A 19,504-nucleotide genomic window follows, 5' to 3' on the forward strand; every position below is an offset into this window, starting at 1 on the left:
TCTTTAGTTTGCAGTGGAACAAAACAAAAAAAGCTGAAAAAAATACTAAATCTTAGCTTATTCCACAAATAAATCCTAAAATGGCACGGACAATATTATTGGCACCTTTTAGAAGTTAGATATAATTAGATTTCAAGCAGGTGATTCTCCTTTCTTTGGAATTGAACTCACCTGCAGTGAGTTGCAGGTGCCTGCAATATAAAAATCACTCATTCAACCAGTTTGAATAGACAAAAGGAGTCATTCTGCTGTTTTTTGTCACTTTGTGTCACTGTGTGTCACTGAGCTTTTTTATAAAGAACATCATCTCTATGTTTACAGAAAACAAAATGAAGCCTTCAAAGAAAAGAACACCTTCCCTATAGTCAAACATGGAGGAGGTTCAGTGATGTTTTGGGGTTGTTGTGCTGCCTCTGGCACTGGTTGCCTTGAATGTGTCCATGTGTTCATATGAAATCAGATTACCAAGGCATTTTGGAGTGCAATGTTCAACCCAGTGTCAGAAAGCTGGGTCTCTGTCAAAGGTCATGGGTCTTGCAGCAGAACAATGACCCCAGACACACTTCAAAAATCACACAGTAATGGTTCAAGACAAAACGCTGAACTGTTCTGAAGTGGCCAGGAATGAGTCGAGATGTAAATCCCATTGAACCCTTGTGGGGAGATCTGAAAACAGCGGTTGGGAGAAAGTACCCTTCAAATCTGGGAGAACTGGAGCAGTTTACAAAAGAAGAGTGGGCCAAACTACCAGTAGAGAGGCGTAGGAAGCTCATTCATGGCTATAGGAAGCACTTGACTACAGTAATTTTGTCCAAAGGCTGTGCTACCAAATATTAAGTTTGGGGTGTCAATAATTTTGTCAATGCCATTTCTTTTTATTTTCTGATTTAAAAGGATATATTAAGTTCTGAATCAAAAACAAAGGTTCTGTAATATTAACAGTGAAAAATGAATTGTGGAGACTAAATACTTTTGTCAATTTCAACTTATTTTTCGAGAAAATTGTGAGTTATTTGAAGAGTGCAAGGGTGCCAATATTTTTGGCCACGACTGTACCTCATTTCTGCACCTAATTCGATACCAAGTCAGGATTGTTGTGGACTTCTTTTAAGATCTTGACCTGACCTATTGCAATCTCAATCTGTTTCCCTCTAAAATACATAATACGTAGATAGCTCCGTTACTTTGCTCATATTATATACACAGAATAAGAAAGCTGTAGATGTTTGGATTAGTCTTAGCATGAATTAAACTTTAAATAAGAACAATTTAAGCACTTTGCTTTGTCTTGTGGAGATTCCACAGTTCCACAGTGGTTCTGTTTTTGTTTCTGTACAAGATTGAGGCCCATGGAAGAGCAAGTTGGTGATGGAGGGTATTAACTAACACTAATGCAACAGGGCAACTATTGGACACACTAGGCAATTAGGGAATTAACGAAGAGGAAAAGAGGAGAAAGGAGGGGATGAAACTGAAAAAAAGCTAAAGGGTTGCTTTAGGAAAGGTTAATGTGGGTAATAAAGGCTGTGGGTAAAGATGGCGTAAAGGAGGGTGAGATTATTTGGTGGTGCACCATGTGCTTTTTTTTTTTGTTTGTTTTTTTGTATACAAGATCGAGGCTCGTGTAAGAGCTAACATTAATGCCAAAAAAAAGAGGAGAGGATCTGATTTTAGGATCCTAGTGGTGAAGTGCTACTTTGTCACCGGTTACCAGACAGAAAATGAAGTCGGCCGGTCCGGATCTGCATTGAGCAGTTTAAGTAGCGTGCAGCATAATGCTAGGCCGTTGCTGTCGATCGCAAGTGCTGAGGTTTCAGGAACTGATCTTCCTGTGACTGCTGGGCACATGCCCAGGCAACAGTTATATCATATCAACACATGCCCATGTCATAGTCACTACATGTCACAGTTATATCAACAGCCTTGAATATCCGGAGGGAAAGGTGGCACAGCTCAGTCTCAAGAAGGTGGTTCCATATGTGGGAGAAGGAAGGAACAAAAAAGTTGATCAGGTGTGCAGTCAGACTGTATTCTGGAAGTTGAATTATGAAGTTTTATTGGAAGAATGCATAAATATAGAGAGAAATAGAGCAGATAAGAGAACGGGACTGGAGTGGATGCCCTTAGATTTTGGAATGAAGCGATAGATCAGGAATTTAATATTTTAGAGATTCTTGGGCCTTGCAGGGTCAGCATAGATTTCCCTCATTCAGACTGTCCTTTAATAGTGAGAAGGTAAGTTAAATTGTTGCAAATACCTGGAGCCTGTACTTACGGTGGCTGAGAAAATGGGCAGGATTGTTGCGGACGAGATAGGATGAAATGATGCATCGGAGACATCAGATGGTGAAGAAAGCAATGTAAAATCTGTCAATGTCAGAAGTAAAAGTGTTGTTTTTTAAAATTTCAGACATGTAGTTTCATCGCTTAAGCAGTCCATGAGTGATGCAGTAGATTTCAGGCTAGGTGTTGCCAGCCTGAACAAATGCTCAGACTATTTGGCAAATCTCTGAAAAGAGATAATGACATGGACTTACTGGGTGATGATTAAAGGAGTTAAATAAAGCAGAGAAGCAGGGGACGTTGGACATAAAGTTGGACTTTCGGAGGTGCCGCAGTGAAGTGTAATTCAGTTTCAGACATCCGGATGGGAAAAATGACATTGCATGAGGCCTGCTGTCTCCTCGAAGATCCTAATTGATTGTGATGCAGTGGTTGTCTGTCATTGATCTGATTCCTGGTTATGTTGGCAGTTGTCAACCCTGGAGAGAAGAAAACATGACTATTCACAGGCTAGTAGGGATTGGGGTGTTGACAAACACAAAACTCTCATTTCCAAAAGGTTCTCATGAAATCAGGTTCGATTATCATCAGATTTCATGAGAGATCATTGGAGATGTTTTTGTAAGGGATACCATTGGATGAAAAACTGATATTTTGGTGCAATCAAACTGTCACCGAGGCTGCCTGATCATGAAAGGGGACTCAACAACACAGGATGACGTATCCTGCTCCACATCCATTTTCTCTTTCCTGTCACCCCTGTGTACATCTTGTCATCTCCTAATCCTGTCTTCCAATTACTCCACCCTGTAAACCAGGTTTCATTTACTGCAACTATATCACAATCCTCACAACCGACTGCACTTTTGAGCAACTCCATCTTATTGTTTAATTTTTGCTGTTGGTATAGAATATTTGAACTCCTTCTTGCTTACTATCAATTTTGCTGTTACGTGTGGTTCCTCTGTCCCCTATCTTCTACCCAAAAAGATCCCTTATTTCCTCCAATAATCCCACTGCAAACATTCCTGTACCTCTCCTATTTCAGCTCGACATATCTTCTTCTTTCTCCGCCGCAAGGCTCCTTCTGCTCAATACCCGCTCCACCCCATCATGCATCTCTGCCATCAAATCAAATGGACTCCTCCGACGACCCAGGTACATTCACCATGGCTCCGGTCGTAAGTTTGTATATTTGCTTTAGGAAATATATCAAGTTTGTATATCAGGTCATTCCATCGCCGTCCTCTGGTCGGCTCAGCGCACTCTCACTCTTCATCCCAGCGCACCTGGTCACAGCAACGCACACAATCGCACCTCCTGCCTACGAACCCTGGCGAAATCACCTGAATTCATCCCTGTTGTTCAAAACAACATCAAGCTCACCCTGTTCAACACCCGGTCCCTCAACAACAAATGCCTCATCCTGAACGAATACATCCTGGATAACAAACTGGACTTTCTCTGTCTCACCGAAACCTGGCAACAACCTCTGGACTACTACACACTCAACCTCACCACACCCAATGGATATTCCTACGTCAATAAACCACGCTCGGGGGGCCGAGGTGGTGGAATTGCCGTTATCCACCGTCAAGACATCAGGACCAGCCTCACCCCCATCGCCTCATCCTCATCATTTGAACACCTGGCTTTTAAACTCTCTGGTCGCACGCAGTCAGTCATGGCTGCCGTCTACCGCCATCCCAAGCCACACCCATCATTCCTGTCTGACTTCTCCTACTTTCTGACCCAGCTATGTTCCCCCTCCCCCTCAATCCTCCTCCTTGGTGATTTCAATATCCACATGGACTCCACTGACTCCACAATAACCACTGACTTCACTGATTTACTCACCTGCTTTAACCTCACTCAAGATGTCGACTTTCCTACCCATATCCGTGGTCACATTTTGGACCTTGTCTGCTCCACTGGATTAAATTTGCACCATCTCTCTGGCTCCGACCTCACCCTCTCTGACCACTTAGCTATCACTATGACCATCAACATCCCCACCCCAACACCAAGACATTATCGCACTATCACCTTCCGTAAGCTAAACGCTCTTTCACCTACCTCATTCTCATCCACCCTCTCTGAAAAAATGTCCACTTCTCCCTTCGTTTACCTCCACACCCCTTCTAACCTCACTGACTACTACAACCACACTCTCTCCTCCTGCCTTGACCAGCTTGCGCCTGTAAAAACCAAAACAGTTTCTTTCACCCATTCTGCTCCCTGGTTTACCCCTGAACTCCGCCTGATGAAAACTCGTGCTCGCCAACTTGAAAGACTCCGCAATAAAACAGGTCTCACAGTTCACTCCCAAGCCTACAAGGACCACATACAGCACTACAAAGATGCCCTCTCCCGCGCCCGCTCCGCCTACTACTCTCAAATTATCCACTCTGGCTCTGGAAACCCAAAAGCACTCTTCTCGACAATAAACAAACTCCTCCGCCCCCTGAACACCACCACCCAGTCATTCACAGTAGACAACTGCATCTCCTTCCTCTCTTTCTTCCAACGCAAAATTGACAACATCTACAACAGCTTGACCACCGCCACACCCGCTCCCCCTCCAACCACCTGCCCCCCCTTGCCCTGCCATCCCCTGTCTCGGTTCTCCCCAATCTCCCCTACTGACCTCTCTGAACTCCTCATAGGAATGAAAACTGCCACCTGCACTCTTGACCCCATACCCTCCAGCTTTGTCAAGGCCTCCCTCCCTGCTCTCTCTCCACTTATCATTGCAACAATAAACTCCTCCCTGTCTACAGGCATCGTCCCACCTTCCCTCAAAATTGCTGCTGTTACCCCCATTCTAAAAAAACCTGGTCTAAACCCTGACACCCTAAACAACTTCAGACCCATCTCCAACCTACCCTTTCTGTCAAAAGTTTTGGAACGCGCTGTAGCCACTCAACTCAAACATCACCTCTCTGCCAATAACCTGTATGAAACATTCCAATCCGGATTCCGCTTCAACCACAGTACTGAAACTGCTCTCCTCAAAATCACCAACGACCTTCTCCTCTCCTCTGACGCTGGCAACCTCAACATTCTCGTCCTCCTCGACCTCAGCGCTGCCTTTGACACCATCGATCACACCATCCTCCTCACCCGACTTGAATCCACCTTTAACGTTACCGGCACTGCCCTCTCTTGGATTAAATCATACCTCTCTGACAGACACCAGTTCATCTCCATCAATAACTGCAAATCCCCCACTGCTCCCCTCCCCCAAGGTGTCCCCCAAGGTTCAGTTCTTGGCCCCCTCCTCTTCATCCTTTACCTGTCCCCCCTCAGTCACTTAATCCGCCGTCATGGTCTCCAATTCCACTGCTTCGCCGATGACATCCAGCTTTTCATCTCCACCAAGTCCGTCTCCACCGACACCCACTCTATCCTGACAAACTGCATCACTGAAATAAAATCCTGGCTTCAAATCAACTTCTTCAAGCTTAACTGTGATAAATCTGAAATAATCATCATTGGCCCAAAAACGCTCACAAAATCCACCCATAACTTTGCCCTCAACATCGACGGTATCCCAGTATCCACCTCCCCTCACATCCGGAATCTTGGCGTCATCTTTGACCAAACCCTCTCCTTCGACAAATACACGAAACAGATCACAAAGACAGCCTTCTTTCACCTGAAAAACATCGCCCGTCTCCGCTCATCCCTCTCCTCTACGGCTGCAGAAACCCTCATCCACGCCTTCATCACCTCCCGTCTGGACTACTGCAATAGCCTCCTCTATGGTTCACCCTCAAAAATCACCAATAAACTCCAATACATTCAGAACTCCGCTGCGCGTCTACTCACCCATTCCCGGACCCGTGACCACATCACCCCCGTCCTTTACAAACTTCACTGGCTCCCCATCCCCCAGAGAATCCAGTACAAAATCCTCCTCTTGACATACAAAGCCCTCCATAACCTGGCCCCATCCTACCTGGCTGACCTCCTCTCCAGACACACTCCCACCCGCAACCTCCGCTCTGCTGGTACCAACCTCCTGACCTCCTCCATCCGGACCAAATTCAGATCCTGGGGGGACAGGGCCTTCTCCATCGCTGCTCCCACCCTCTGGAACTCACTACCTCACACCATCAGAGACTCCTCCTCACTCACCACATTCAAAACATCACTAAAGACCCACCTGTTCAACACTGCATTCAACATTCAACCCACAGCATTTAACCCCTGACTATCTCTTCTCCTTCTCCCTCATTTTGCTTTAAATATTTCCCTATTGATTCTTGTCTTTTTGCAATTGTTTTCATGTATTGTTATGCATTATGTTTTCCACTCTGTCAAAGCGCCTTTGGGCTTCTTGAAAAGCGCTATACAAAATAAATGAATTATTATTATTATTCTTTCATATGAAGCACAATGCTGTGGGGTAGCATCATTGGCTGAAGGCATGGCTGTAACACTGATGCACCGCCCTGTGTAGGTTGGGGCAGGAATTTGTAATTTGCTCGCCTCTTCGTGAAGGACACCTTGAGATATTTAACATCCACCAACTAATTCTGGCAGACAGCACTCCTGTTATTTTTATTGGTTTTCTTGTATACATAGTTGTGGCTTGCGGAAGAGCTAGTACTCTGAATTGATCAAGACATAAGAGAGAGATAGAGATAGAGAGAGAGAGAGATAGAGAGAGAGAGAGAGAGAGAGAGAGAGAGAGAGAGAGAGAGAGAGAGAGAGAGAGAGAGAGAGAGAGAGAGAGAGAGAGAGAGAGAGAGAGAGAGAGAGAGAGAAGGAGAAGACACCAGCAACAGAGTTGAAAGCCAAAATAGAGGGAGACTTGGACAAACAATGGGGGGCAGGAAAGGACACATGGAGTATGGATACAGAAGGAAACTCTCAAGAGGGAAAAATGGAAATTTGGAAGGAGGATGTCTTGGGGTGGAGTGGGGAAGTGTGTCGCATCAGCCTAGTTTGGATAGTGTGAGCTGCCTTGTCTGCGACGAGCCAATTTGGTTGTCCCCTGCTGGACCGTTTTGCAGGCCAGCAGAAAGCACAACAAGACCTGCCAAATGTCAGCTGTAGTACCTGCCTTGTTTTTCTAGGTGAGGAGCTGGTGGAATATTCATGTGTGCTTTTCCGTTCTTCTGATTCTAGTCTGTTTCCTTTTCATTGAGAGAGACTTTGTGATGGAGAATCGAGTATGTTCCACTGGCCAGTTTCTCCTGAATCTAAAAAAGGGCCTTTACTGTCGTTTCAGTAATTCAAGAATGTGATCCTTTGTTTTATAGAGAGAGACATCATGTTTCTCATTAATGGCCTCACTTGATCTCAAAATGAATGCACTTCTAGACTGCAATGGCTCTGGTATATCCCTGCCCATCTCAAAAGAGGGCTTCCACCTTCAAAAGAGGGCATCTGGTATATCCCACCTTCAGAAGTCATGTTCAGATAGGTATTTCCCAACAGTTGATATTGACCTTGCTGGTATACCATGACGTTTTCTACCATTAACATGGTACACACATGCTCATCTTCACAGGTCATGAAGTTTAAAGTGGAGAAACCTCCATCTAAAAGTACAATCTCCAAACACACAATCAACATTATTAGAAAGGGTGTGTTGCCCACTACCTGTGTGCTTGCACTGCTCTCCACTACACCAAACAACCTGCTTGCAAAGCACTTCAGTATGGCCAGATATTCACACAATGATGATGACTTTGTCATTACATGACATCATCATACCATGACCTCATTATCTCACCTATAATGTGGAGTCCTCAAATTGGGCCTTCATTGTGTTGCTGCTCTGTGGGAAGACAAATACAGATTCCTGGTTACAGATTCCTGCACAAATACAGATTCCTGGTTACAGATTTCTGCACAAATACAGATTCCTGCACACGATCAAACTGCTTGGTTCTGGTAAAACTGGAATTACTCAAGAACAATTGAACCTGTTGTGGTGAAGCTTGGAGAGGATGAAGATGACATGTAAATGTCCTCAACAAATCACCTGGGAGCAGGAATAACTGCTAAACCTTGGCAGGAATGGGAAAGGCAAATTACACTTACCTTTGACGCAATGGCTAACCTCATGGATGATTGATAAAATGGCACCCACATTGATGAATCACCCTGCCTGTGAAACACCAGGATGATAGCTTAGAGCTGCTTCTGAATTCCAACCCAGGCTCGACAGCTTATAGGTGAGTGTGTGTACCTCTAGGTCTCGGCCAACCTATCAACTTGCGTATCTTCTGAAAGCACATCCCGTTTTCCTGCAAGCATTATTTTTCCAACCACAAGTTAATATCAATTGCTCTGCTCACAATTTCTATTCCTTATTCTATTCTTGGAAGAATAACAGAAAACTAACTTCACAACCCCTTACTTTCAGTAAGCTACCTGTTACCTTATACTTATCGTTTGCCTCCTCAGAGTAGATTTCGCTCCTGGATGTACAACTACCAACTTCCTCCTCCCATAACCCAACACCACCATGCACTCTTTCTTCAGTCGTGTCAATCACTCCAGCTCACTCTAGGCAGCACACCACGAGATTTTTACAACCCATCTTAGAGAAAGCTGAATCTACACATCTATTAAACGTTTAATCTGAGTGTGTATATCGAGTATGTGTATATCGAGTGTGTATATCGAGTATATCGTCAACCCTCGACTCTGATTCTGCAACTGGACCTGACGGCATCAGCCCACGGGTCCTAAAATCCTGCTCTGCCACTCTTTCACTCCCTCTCTCTGTTCTCTTCACCCTCTCTTTTGCTCAAGGTCATCTGCCATCTGCTTGGAAATCTGCCAACATCACCGCTTTGCACAAAAAGGTGCAAAAACAGATCCTAGCAACTACAGACCAATCAGCCTGCTCCCAATTATCAGCAAAGTCATGGAATCCATCATTGCTTCAGATATGAAATCTTTCCTCTTCTCCAATGGCTTGATCTCTTATCATCAATTTGGTTTCAGACCTGGTCACTCTACTCTGGACATGCTGCTTCTGCTTTCTCAACAATGGATGGAGGTCCTCAATGCCAAACAGGATATTAGAGCTGTCTCCCTTGACATATCACGTGCCTTCGATACGGTCTGGCACCCCGCTCTGCTCACCAAACTCTCCTCTTTTGGTATCCATGGAAATCTCCACGCATGGATGGCGGACTTCCTCTCTAGTCGTAGTCAACGTGTGGCCCTGAATGGGTTTCTCTCATCTCCTCTTCCTGTTCAGGCTGGAGTTCCCCAAGGCAGTGTTCTCTCCAAGGCACTGTGCTTTTTCTGGTCTTCATCAATGATCTCTCTGGCTCTCTTGAAAATCCTCTCTATCTCTTTGCTGATGACTCCACTCTCTGTCGCTCCATTCTTCATCACTCAGATCGGCAGTCTGCAGCCTCCTCACTCTCTGCAGACCTGGACAAAATCACAGACTGGGCAAACAAGTGGAACATGTCTTTCAATCCTGACAAATCTCACACTCTTAGCATGTCTCTCTGAAAAGACCGACTGGACAACCCTCCCATCCACTTTCTGAATAATCCTCTCCAAGAAGTTCTGTCACTCAAGCTTTTGGGTCTCACTATCTGCCATGATCTTTCCTGGGAAAACCACATTTCAAATCTGGCCTCCAAAGCCAGTCGCCAACTGGGCATCCTCCGTCGTGCGAAGTCCTTCCTTGGCACACCTGAGCTCCTCACCACATACAAGGCTTTCATCCGCAGCTCAATGGAATACTGCTCTCCCCTCTGGGCTGATGCTCCTGCCTCACACCTAGCTCGTCTTCATGCTGTTGAAACCAAAGCATTCAGAATCATTGGAATCTCCCGCGATGAAGCTAACTCCAAGGGTCTCTCACTCACTCACTGCAGGCAGGGTGGTGGTCTTTCCATCTTCTACCGACTCCTCTCTGGCCTTGCCCCCCCCCCCCCCCCAGCTCTCTCTGGGCTCTGTCCCCCAAATATTCCTACAGGTCGCACAAGATCTGCCTGCAACCCTATTATGGTTAAACTGTCAAAATCAAGACTCTCTGCTCACCTTCACTCCTTCATTCCTCTTTTCTCCCGCCTCTGGAACAAACTCCCTCACTCTTTAAATCCCACTCCACCCTCCAGGTCTTTAAAACAGCTGTTCACCACCATGTCTTATCTTCCCCCATCCAAACCTTGATCTTTTCTATCCCCGCTAATTTCACCCCAATTCCACTTTTTTGAAATACCAACTTCTGTCCTGGAAGTCCTTGGTGTCCTTGTGTTTTATACTTCTCCCACCCCCCCCCCTTCCCACGCCTCCTCCCCCCAAGCCCTCTCCCTCCCACACATCTCCCTGCTCTTAAATGTTGTGTGCTCTCAAGTGTTTGTGTGCTTCCCCTTCTCTTGTCTTCCGCTCCCTCTTTTTATATATTTTGTCTGTCTGGTTGATTTGTTTGTGAAGTAAATGTCAGCTCTTTCACGAGCTCGATTCAGTTTACAAAAAAAAAAAAAAAAAAAAAAAAAAAACTAATATCATCTTCATGGTCTATTTGTAAGGACATAAGAGTTCCACCTATGAGAGAAGCAAGGAATTCGACATGGTTGCTCCTGTCTGAATGATCGTTCCCTGTGAATGGTTGATACATTGGTTATGCTGGTATGTGACTTTGCCTGTTATGTTTTTTAATTTTGTTCTTCTTTCTTTAGTAAGTTTAGCCCATCATGCCACCTAGCGGGAAATGGGGTTTTGCAAGTGTGTGTGTGTGTGTGTGTGTGTGTGTGTGTGTGTGTGTGTGTGTGTGTGTGTGTGTGTGTGTGTGTGTGTGTGTGTGTGTCCAGGCCTTTTCATTTTTACCAATTGAGCTTTTGTCATAAAATCTTCAACAAACCTTTATTATGAGAATATGGAAGTGAGCAATGAGCCTGGATTTGGGAGTTTAACAAAAATGGTTACTACCAGACTGTGTGTGCCCTACAAAAATCTGCGAGGGACGAAGAGAGTGCAAGACCAAAAAGGAGGCGGTAGAATACTGAAAGGCACAAACCTGTCTGCGTTGCGAAAGTAACAGGCCCCCAGTTTCGTCGCGGGATCCTAATGATTTTGAGGACCTTGCTTTCCACAGCAGCAAGAAGGGCAACGTCTGAGGCAGGGATGCCAGCCAAAGGGGAGGGCATTACTCCATCAAGCTGCGAATGAAGGCCTTGCAGGTTGTCAGCAGTTCAGATGAGTGGCCAAGGAAAGAGCTTGTTGCAGAATAAAGGATTCCCAGTCAGGAGTAGGCTTTGGAGGCTATCTTGGAAATATGGTCCTCCAAAGAAAGGTCATTGCTGATGGTGAGACCCAAAAGTTTGATTGGCTTAACCTCTTCAAGTGGTTTGTTAGGAAGTAGATGGAGGGTTTGCTAGATTGTTCTTTCGGAGTGACAGGGTGAGTGTGTGAGATTTGTCGGTGTTGAAAGACATATTCCACGTGTTGTACGAGCTCCTGATTCTATCAAGGTCTGCAGGGAGGGAACAGGCAGCAAGCTACCTGCCTGTCTAAAGGATGAGAAACAATATGGCAGAGGGTGGCATCATCAGCAAAGAGAAAGGCAGGATTTTCCAGGATATCGGAAAGACAATTGATGAAGATGAGCAACGTAAGCCTGGTGTTGGCTTAACGGTTAAGGTGGCTGGCTTCAGATCCTAGGGTCTTGAGTACGTCGTACCGTTGAATTAACACCAGGTGGATCAAATTAGCCTATCATCCTTCCGATGTCGGAAAAATGAGTACCCGCTAGCTGGTAAGAGGGAATTGCATCAGCAGCACAACCGCGGCCCCATAAAATGATGCAGTCAAGCAGCCACAAGCTGCATCCGAATAAATAAAAACAAGAAAACGTCATACGGAGCACGATACTTGCAAAATCCACCATCCACCCCCAAGAAAAAAAAATTCCATTGATACAGCAAATTGTCCATTTCATCAAGATTAAAATTGACAATCTTGATCAAAGCTCGGGTCAACAGGAAGAAAAGTGACGATTTTTCAGATGAAAAATGATGATTTTGGAAGGTTGACCTTGAGTTGACCTTTTGACCTCAAAAAATAGTGTTTCCCTATTTAGTGACAATGTGCAAATGCTGTTCAATTTTCAAGTCAATCGGATGAAAATTTAGGATTTTAAAAACTTGGCCTATGTTGACCTTCTGGCCTATGTTGACCTCAAAAATAGATGGTGGTTGAATTCAGTGACCATATATGTAAATCCTCTTAGAATTTCAAGTCAATTGGATGAAAATTGAGGATTTTAGAAATATGGCCTATGTTGACCTTTTGGCCTACGTGACTTTTTGGCCTATGTTGACCTTTTGGCCTATGTTGACCTCAAATATACCTGGTGGTTGAATGCAGTGACCAGATATGCAAGTCCGCTTCAAATCTCAAGTCAATCGGATGAAAATTTAGGATTTTAGAAATTTGGCAAAGTTGGTGACCTTTGGCCTATGTTGACCCTTTGACCTTTTGACCCCAAAAACAATAGGCTTCTCAATTGGGACGACCTATACAACTTGAAGTTTCGTGACGATCGGTTTAGAATTGTGACCTGTAGGCCGGTGACAAACAAACAGACAGAACCACAAACGCAACCGACCAATATACTTGAAAAATCTTTGATTTTGCAAGTAATAAAAGTCAGTCAGTCCTACCTTACTCTTCCATGAGCCTTGCTCTTGTAAATAAATAAACAAGAAGACGTCATGCGTAGCACGATACTTGCAAAATCCACCCCCCCCCCCCAAAGTTTTCCATTGATACAGCAAATTGTCCATTTCATGAAGATTAAAATTTACAATCTTGATCAAAGCTGGGATGAAAGGATGAAAGGACAGGATGAAAAGTGACGATTTTTCAGATGAAAAATGATTTTAGAAGTTTGACCTTGAGTTGACCTTTGACCTTTTGACCTCAAATAGTTGGTTTCCCAATTCAGTGAGGCAATATGCAAATGCTGTTCAATTTTCAAGTCAATCGGATGAAAATTGACGGGTTTTTTTCAGATGGAAAGTGATGATTTTGGAAGTTTGACCTTGAGTTGACCTTTGACCCTTTGACCTCAAAAATAGTATGTTTGCCAATTTAGTGACTCGATATGCAAATGCTGTTCAATTTTCAAGTCAATCGGTTGAGAATTGACGGCTTTTTGGATGAAAATTGATGACTTTTAAAATTTGACCTTGAGTTGACCTTTGACCTTTTGACCTCAGCTAGTTCATTTCACAATTTATTGACTAAATATACAAATGCTACTCAATTTTCAAGTCAATCAGATTTAAAATGCCGATTTTAGAAATTTTACCTCCAGATGACCTTTGACCTCAAAATCAATAGCCTTCTCAATTAGGACGACCTAGACAACTTGGTGAAGTTTCGTGACGATCGGTTTAGAATTGTGACCTATAGACCGGTGACAAACAGACAGAACCACAAACGGAACCGACCAATATACTGTACTTGAAAAATCTTCGATTTTGCAAGTAATAAAGATGAAGAACAAGACTGGGCCTAGGACACTACCTTGGAGCACTCCAGCCTTGACAGGGAGAGATGAGAGGATCACGTTTAGGGCTACACACTGAATACGGGAGTAGAGGAAGTCAGTGAGCTCTGAGAGGAGTTTGCCTTGGATGCATTAAGCAAAGAGTTTGGACATCAAGTTTTTTTTTTGTTTTTTTTGTATGCAAGATCGAGGCTCATGTAAGAGCTAACATTAATCACAAAAAACATAAACGGACACATAAAACATATAATAAAGGGAGCGGGAGAAAAGATGGGGAGAGAGAGGGAAGCACACAAGTACAACAGTAGAGAACAGGGACGTCGGGAGATCTGTGGGAGGGAGAGGGCTTGGGGGGAGGGGCAGGGGAAGGGGAGAGTGGGCGAGGTAAAAACACATGGACACTGCTAGGACTTCCAGGAAAGAAGTCGGTATTTCAAAAAAAGGGGATCTGGGGTGAATTAGCGGGGGTAGAAAAGATGAAGGTTTTGGATGGGGGAAGATAAGAGATGGTGGTGAACAGCTGTTTTAAAGACCTGGAGGGAGGAGTGGGATTGAAGAGATGAGAGAGTTTGTTCCAGAGTTGAGGGAGAAGTTGAGGTGCCAGACTATCAATTGCTCGAGATATGTCCAGAAGGATGGCCTTGATCTAATGTTTGAGATTGAAGACTTCCATACATTGTTGGGAGAGTCGAAGTAACGTGTCTAAGTTAGAATGACTGGGTCTGAAACCAAAATGGAGATCTGAGATCAGGCCATTTGAGAGAAGGAAGGATTTTGTGCAAACTGCAATGATAGATTACATGATATTGCTTACAATTGGAAGCAGGCTAATGGGCCTGTAGTTAAGAAGATCCATTTTTGCACCATGTTTGTGTATTGCACTGATGTTGGCTCACTTCCAGGCAGATGGAAATTGACCCGAGAGAGAATGATCGAGCAAACAGAGCAGGAAGAGCAACAAGAGCAACAGAACAGGTTTTTAGGACACGTGCACTGATACCACCTGGGCCTGCCACAGAATCTGAGTGAAGGTTTGCCAGAAACCTCCATCTTTTCAAGTGGGAAATACACAGTATCCAGGAACAGTTGGGTAGGAGGTAATAGGGTAAGTTTAGGGAGTGAGTTGTTGGGTACACACGATTTGGAAGCAAACACCGAATTGAGACTTTCTGCCTTTTCAAGAACATGAGTCGACTGTGGTGCCGTTTGAAGTGAAGGAAGGGATGGAAGGGGGAGCACACTCCAGAGACACTTAACAAGGTGCCACCAGGTCTTTGAAGGAGACAGGTTTGAGAGTTCAGCCTTGAGGTTGGCAAGATGTTGTTTCCTGGCTTTCCTGAGAGTGGACACGCACTTGTTCTTCAGAACAAGGATGTGGTACAGCAATCGACACTTTGCCACCCTTGTCAAAAACACCATATTTGTTGAACTCTTTCTCTGCAGTGTTGGCAGGCAATGCTCTTTCAACCTCGACGCTGACTTACCATTCTGTTGGTGTGATTACACATGGTGTCTTGGGATTCTAGACGGAGGACTATGCTCGGGAGTTTGTGGAGTGATGACATAAATATCTATACAGCTGGTGGAATAAGAGAGGGCATGGAAAGAGAGAGAGGTCGATCACCTTTTACTTTGTGTGCTGCCTGTATGGAATAATTGCATGTTGCTTTGTAATACATGTTAATAAAATCGAGTTTTAAGCACACTGGACTGATTTACACTTGGACATCGATCGATTTGTCTGCAAACGTCACTTTATGACAAACATGCATCCATCAAAAATGAACAAAAAAAATCTTTCTAACCCACCGTGTTTAATTCTAAAGAGTTCTAAAGTATAATTCTAATGGTTTCTAAAGGGTGATTGTACAGGGTTCTAAAGGGTAATTCTAATCGGTTCTAAAGGGTAATTCTGATGGGTTATAAACTGCCATTCTAGAGGGTTCTAAAGGGTAATTCTAGAGGGTTCTAATGGGTTCTAAAGGGTAATTCTGATGGGTTCCAAAGGGCAATTCTAAAGGGTTCTAAAAGTTAATTCTAATGAGTTCTAAAGGGTAATTCTACAGGGTTCTAAAGGGGTTCTATGTAAGGGGTTCTGAAGGGCAATTCTAAGGGGTTCTAAAGGGTAATTCTAATGGGTTCCAAAAGGTAATTATAATGGTTTCTAAAGGGTAATTCTAATGGGGTCTAAAAGGTAATTCTAATGAGTTCTAAAGGGTGATTCTACAGGGTTCTAAAGGGTGATTCTACAGGGTTATAAAGGGTAATTCTAATGGGTTCTAAAGGGTAATTCTAATGGTTTCTAAAGGGTATTTCTGTTGGTTTTATGAAGGGTAATTCTAATGGGTAATTCTAAAGGATAATTATAAAGGCTAATTTTAAAGGGTAATTCTAATGGGTAATTCTAAAGGATAATTATAAAGGCTAATTTTAAAGGGTAATTCTAATGGGTAATTCTAAAGGATAATTATAAAGGCTAATTTTAAAGGGTTCTAAAGGGTAATTCTAATGGGTTCCAAAGGGTAATTCTAATCGGCTCTAAAGGGTAATTCTGATGGGTTATAAAGTGCCATTCTAGAGGTTTCTAAAGGGTAATTCTAGAGGATTATAATGGGTTCTAAAGGGTCATTCTGATGGGTTCCAAAGGGTATTTCTAAAGAGTTCTAAATGGTTTCGTTCATTTCTAGGCTTTGCCTATTTCCTATTAAAAATGCCAAACTGAACCGCTTCCTTCGGACACTGGTACCATTTGTTTTTACTGTCTGCCTGGCAGTCAAACAAAACAGAGAATTATTCCAAACAGGAAACCTATTGCTTTAAGAACATCATAAAGGACACAAACAACAGGCAAGAAGAATGAATGTAACGTGTTAAATCATGTGGTGTAAAAGAAGCTGCATCAATAGCGGTAAACTTCCAGGAAAAAAAATTGACAACCTTTGAAATATTTATTTTATTGCAATTGAATAATAAACTTGAATACTGTATCGAACACAAATCGCCTTTTTGACACTTTAAAAATCCTTGCGTTTTTAGCAGTACTTGGACTAAACATTATGGCATTTTACGTTATCACAACCAATCAAATTTGCTGCTCGTCGACCCCGCCCATGTCCTTGTTCCTCAAGACAGTGCGGGGTAAGGTGTTCTATGAACTCCCTAGTTTAGTATGTGGTGATGACTTTATGAACCTTCTTTTTGTTATGTTTAATTTTCCACAGGTGAAACGATATAAACACGCTTAGCCATCCAATAAATGGCAGTTGAAATTGTGAAGTTAAAAAACAACAACAAAAAAAAACAAAAAAAAACTTGGTGGGTAAGCAATATATAGGGTTATTTGAATTCCTGGAAACAAATCTTATTTTTCCCAACTCGGCCTTAATATGCATCCACATCTCAAACTTGCACATTCCTCACCAGCAATGCTCATGGAATTTGTTGGCAGCTCTCTGCAACTCCATTCCCCATTCAGGAAGGAGGAGGACAAGGGAAGTTCCAGGATCAAGCCTGCATTGCAGAAGCATGGGCATACTAGTCAGGTTCACTATGTTAACAAATATAATTTCGTTCAAATTTTTTGGAGATTAGCAAAACTATACATTCTTGGAATATTCAAAGCATGAGGAATCCAAAAGTTAATGTTTACATTTGCGTAGACACCTTTGCGAAAATGACACTCAGGACAGTGATGAAGATCGTCAGGTTCACTATGGTAAAAAAAATAATTTCGTTCAAAATTTTGGGATTAGCAAACCTGTACATTTTTGGAATCATCAGAGCATAGAGAATCCGAAAATCAATGTTGGCATTTGCACAGACACAGATTTTGGATTTTCAAAATGGCCGCCATAAAATACATATTTTGGGCGATCTCGGCTTCTAGTCAACCTAGAAACTTGATTAAATATGCTAATCCTATGTTTTCTGGGTCAAGGAATCCAATAAAGGCCTCAAAATAGTGCTCAGGATTATAGAAAAGCAACAAAGGTGATTGAAAACCATTGTCTATATATTTGTGATATAACTGTATTACATAATACATGATATTGCAAGTCCTTTGAAGTTATAGGTTTGGGTTTATAAAGCAAGAAAGCTCCTTGTTAGTATCAGACTGAACTATAAGTCCCATACACAGGATCTACGAGGTCTATACCGTTCAGGAATATGCTTTTGCAGATCTTCATCACTGTCCTGAGGGTCATTTTCGCAAAGGTGTCTACGCAAATGCCAACATTAATTTTTGGATTCCTCATGCTCTGAATATTCCAAAAAATGTATAGTTTTGCTAATCTCCAAAAATTTTGAACGAAAAAAACGTAGTGAACCTGACTATACATGCATCCAGAGCAAAATATAAAAACATAAAGGTGCAGAACATGTTTTAATCCCCATCGATATTTCAAAATTTACTTTGGGAAACAATAAATTACTCCAAAGAATCAACAGCATCATCACAGTCGCCAATCCCTAGCTGAAGACGTTCTCTGTGACATATGCCAACAACCTGGGAACGTGAATTTATTTACAGTGCAGCTGATCATGCTCAGACAGCATGCACACTCTGAGATAGCAAGCAGTGTAACCTGATGTCAATGAACCCTCCAAGCCCACACCACTTGATACCCACAGCTTTCGGCAGGAATTTGTCATTTGTTCGGGATGCCGGTGATATCTTGCCTGCGCTTCGTGAAAGACACCGTGGGATATTCAACGTCCACCAACAACCTGTGGCTTACATCCATCCGATGAACGACGCGCTCAATGATGCCTCTTGCTCTGCATGTGGAACACCAGGACTAGGGTGACAGTTCATACTCACAGCTGCGTCTGGATTCGAACCCAGGCTAGACAGTTCAAAGGCGATCGATCATGCATCTAAGCTATCATGACAGCTCCCAAAGGTATCATATACCTAATGTAGCGGTTAGTGTTGGTGCAGACTGGAGGGAATTGACGAGTGGATCAATTTACCTGCACGAAAACTCCAGATGCTTAATGAGTTCATCGTTATTACCTCCGCCATCAAAGGTGTGTGGGCTGAGGTTGTTTTCACTCCTGTCTGTCTGTGAACAGGATATCTCAAAAGGTTGTGGACGGATTCGGACGAAACTTGGTGGACAGGTTGGGTATCTGACAAGGACGAATTGATTCAATTTGGGTGAAGATTCGAATCTGGATTCGGATCAGAGAATTTTTAAAATAGATTCTTCACCATTGAGAAATAGGGCAAAAACTAGAACGCCACTCAGAAGAGCGCATACTCCCGCCGTGGGTCAAGTTGGAATAGTACGATTTCACAAAAGTTTGAGGGAGTAGTTCAGTGACAACACAAGACAGACACTGCACAGATATATATTTAGAATATATAGAAGATAATGTTAAAAAAAAACAAGGCAATTTCACTTACATTTTCGGATTCAGCGTTCAATTCTATATAAGTGAGTGTATTTTGAGGCATGTGTAACTTCAAATAAAATTTTAAGCCAGGAAAACGTTCGTTTCATTCCTTAGGGATACAACATGTAAAACTGGCCCAAACGTCAAAACAAAACATTCATTTTAGGTCATACAAGCTAATGCGACCACTCATTCTTCTGGGAAGAATCCCGTGCACATGCTTGTCACACTTATAACTCACCTGTCTTTATAAGTTCATCAACTACTGACACCGCGATTGACATTCGCTTCGCCTTAGGTAAATGTTGATATCTCTTC

At 43.1% G+C, this 19,504-nt stretch overlaps 1 long non-coding RNA gene across 1 annotated transcript; it reads right to left on the minus strand.

The window, feature by feature from the left end:
• Positions 1-1,603: 1,603 nt before the first annotated feature.
• Positions 1,604-19,504, minus strand: LOC137430672 (uncharacterized). The gene is made up of 4 exons (XR_010985150.2): positions 19,428-19,504; positions 17,207-17,296; positions 8,030-8,074; positions 1,604-2,762 (listed from the first exon to the last, which is right to left on the minus strand). It is a non-coding gene; the product is annotated as an uncharacterized LOC137430672 (long non-coding RNA).

The sequence above is a fragment of the Myxine glutinosa genome, chromosome 1 (assembly GCF_964187855.1).
Source record: "Myxine glutinosa chromosome 1, kmMyxGlut1.1, whole genome shotgun sequence".
NCBI lineage: Eukaryota > Metazoa > Chordata > Myxini > Myxiniformes > Myxinidae > Myxine > Myxine glutinosa.